This window comes from Staurois parvus, unplaced genomic scaffold (genome assembly GCF_062004578.1).
Source record: "Staurois parvus isolate SC_StPar_1 unplaced genomic scaffold, SC_StPar_1.0 ptg001348l, whole genome shotgun sequence".
Lineage (NCBI taxonomy): Eukaryota > Metazoa > Chordata > Amphibia > Anura > Ranidae > Staurois > Staurois parvus.
This window is the reverse complement of record NW_028319144.1, coordinates 469,998-473,633: the sequence shown is the minus strand read 5'-3', so window position 1 is coordinate 473,633 and position 3,636 is coordinate 469,998. Positions and strand designations below refer to the sequence as shown.

At 47.9% G+C, this 3,636-nt stretch overlaps 1 pseudogene; it reads right to left on the bottom strand.

The window, feature by feature from the left end:
- Window positions 1-235: 235 nt before the first annotated feature.
- LOC149436749 (U2 spliceosomal RNA) lies at window positions 236-351 on the bottom strand (annotated as a pseudogene).
- Between the last annotated feature and the right edge of the window lie 3,285 nt (window positions 352-3,636).

The window sequence follows — 3,636 nt, the reverse complement described above, 5'->3', positions numbered from 1 at the left end:
GGGTCCCACACCCAAGTGCTACTCAGAGCACCCCTGAGGCGACTACTCAGGGGGCACCGTGTTTGCCGACTCTCTGCCTTCCCAGCCCCTGGCCAGACCAAGGTAGATCCGTCCAAATCAGGAGGTACTGGGTCCTTCCAGCTTTCTCAGGGGAATTACTCCCAGGGCCCCAGCTTAACTTGTTCCCCGGTTTCTGTCTCCCCGATACTGGCCTTCCAGACCCCCATCATACCAGTGAGGGTACTATACAACAGCCATCCCCGCAAAGCTAGAATGGCCGGGAGCACCCCCACTGGACACTGATAAGAACACATACTACACTTGATCTTAGCCAAAAGGCCGAGAAGTGACATTCATACATACACATACTAGGGACAATTTAGACAGGAGCCAATTCACCTACCAGCATGTCTTTGGCGTGTGGGAGGAAATTGGAGTACCTGGAGGAAACCCTCATAGGAGACAGATTTTCATGCTACACCGGAACGGCGCGGGACACGGCGAGAGGAACGCGCGGAGCAAAGGTAAGTGAATTGACACAGGGGGGACTTGGGAACTTAATATGGGGGATGAATTAATAGGGGGAATGAATTACTATGGGGGATGAATTACTATATGGGGGATGAATTACTATAGGGGGGATGAATTACTATGGGGGATGAATTACTATATGGGGGATGAATTACTATATGGGGGATGAATTACTATGGGGGATGAATTACTATGGGTGATGAATTACTATATGGGGGATGAATTACTATAGGGGGGATGAATTACTATATGGGGGATGAATTACTATATGGGGGATGAATTACTATGGGGGATGAATTACTATAGGGGGGATGAATTAATATGGGGGATGAATTAATATGGGGAATGAATTACTATGGGGGATGAATTACTATATGGGGAATGAATTACTATGGGGGATGAATTACTATATGGGGGATGAATTACTATATGGGGGATGAATTACTATGGGGGATGAATTACTATATGGGGGATGAATTACTATGGGGGATGAGTTACTATAGGGGGGATGAATTACTATAGGGGATGAATTACTATAGGGGGGATGAATTACTATGGGGGATGAATTACTATATGGGGGATGAATTACTATGGGGGATGAATTACTATGGGGGATGAATTACTATAGGGGGGATGAATTACTATGGGGGATGAATTACTATAGGGGGGATGAATTACTATAGGGGGGATGAATTACTATGGGGGATGAATTACTATATGGGGGATGAATTACTATATGGGGGATGAATTACTATGGGGGATGAATTACTATATGGGGGATTAATTACTATGCTTACTATGGGGGATGAATTACTATATGGGGGATTAATTACTATACTTACTATGGATGACACATACACATCATTCATCTACTCTTGGTCCGGCCCCCGGGTCCAATATATGAACCCATTGCGGCCCTCAAGTCAAAAAGTTTGCCCACCGCTGTGCTAGACTCTGATTAGCAATTCTTCTTTTAATTTTTTTGAGGCGTGTATTTCCTGGGGGTGATATTTTTATTTCAGTGATTGTGTTGATGATAGAAGGGCGTGCACTGCTCTGTGTGTAAACAAAGGGACGCTAACACCTGGTTGGAAAACTGGTGTGCAACATATAAAGCACATAGGATGAGTGTATTGTGGAAGTTCGGTGATCCGTAGTGCAGTAGCGGAAGGAGGAGGAGGAGGAGCGGGACGAAGGTCACCTTACAAGGAGCTCTCAGTAAGTGCTAATAATTCCAGCACAGGTGTATCATACTTGGACTCCAGCCGAGCTTCAGTCATGTGTAATCATTTACAGAATATAACTGGATAATAACATTTACAAGTAATTTCACCAGGGACAGTCCTTCCAGGGAAAATCTGATTGCTTTAGATCAGTGGTTCTCAAGCTGTGGGTCGTGACCCCTTTGGGGGTCAAACGACCCTTTCACATGGGTCGCCTATGACCATCGGAAAACACATATTTCCGATGTGTAAAGAGCAGCTACTGTGTTGAAAGCAGCAGTATTGGAGGTAAAACGACACTTCATGAATTATAATTACTGGGTAAATAATTTTTTGGTTGGGGGCAGGGGCGGACTGACAACTCTTGGGCCCCTGGGCAATAAGGGATCATGGGGCCCCTGTGTCCTCGTCCACACCCAAAAAAGGCTATGAAAAAGGTAATGAAAGGTACCAGGGGCATCTCATGGGGCCCCCTACTGACCCCGGGTCCTCGGGCAGTGCCTGAGTGCTCGAAATGGTCAGTCCGCCCCTGGTTGGGGGTCACCACAACATGAGGAACTGTATTAAAGGGTCGCGGAATTAGGAAGGTTAAGAACCTCTGCTTTAGGGGATCTGGAAGGATTTTTTTTCCCCCAGGTGGGGCAAATTGAACCCTGCTTTAAGGGTTTTTGCCTTCCTCTGGATAAACTGTAGGTATAGTGCTCTGTATATTTTCATTTATTAATTTTTCTAGATACTTAAATCAGGGGTCTCCAGCAGGGGCGGACTGACAACTCATGGGGCCCCCAGGCAATAGGGGATCATGTGGCCCCTGTGTCCTTGCCCAAACTCAAAAAAGCCGATGAAAAAGGTGCCAGAGGCATGTCATGGGGTCCCCTACTGACCCCGGGCCCTCGGCAGTGCCCGAGTTTCCAAATGGTCATTCCGCCCCTGGTCTTCAGACTATTGTCCACGGGCCACATGCAGCCCAGTACTAGATCTTACCTGGCCCCCAACTGATGTGCACGGTCTCAGCACCCCCCCCCCGCCAATTGTAAGGGGGACTCTGATAGAGAAACTGATGCAAGGGGACTCTGACGGGGACACTGATGTTAGGAGAGACTCTGATCCGGAGACTAATGTAATGAGAGAATCTGATGGGGACACTGATGTAAGGGGACTCTGATGGGGACATCTGGTGCAAGGGGGGATGCTGATGGGGGCACCTGATATAAAGAGGCGCTCTGATGGGGACATTGATGTAAGGGGACTCTGATGAGGACACCTGATGTAAGGGAGTACTCTTATGGGGACACTGATGTAAGGGGACTCTGATGGGAACACTGTTAGGACAGACTCTGATCCGGAGACTAATGTAAGGAGAGACTCTGATGGGCACACTGATGTAGGGGGACACTGATGGGGACATCTGATGCAAGGGGGGACTCTGATGGGGACACCTGATATAAATGGGCGCTCTGATGGAGACATTGATGTAAGGGGACTCTGATGAGGACACCTGATGTAATGGAGTACTCTTATGGGGACACTGATGTAAGGGGACTCTGATGAGAACACTGATGTAAGGGGACTCTGATAGGGACATCTGATGTAAGAGGAGACTCTGGTGGGGACACTGATGTAAGGAGAACTCTGGGGGGACACTGATGTAAGAAGAACTCTGGGGGGACACTAATGTAAGGAGAACTCTGGGGGGACACTGATGTAAGGAGAACTCTGGGGGGACACTGATTTAAGAAGAACTCTGGGGGGACACTAATGTAAGGAGAACTCTGGGGGGACACTGATGTAAGGAGAACTCTGGGGGGACACTGATGTAAGGAGAACTCTGGGGGGACACTGATGTAAGGAGAACTCTGGTGGGGACACTGATGTAAGGAGA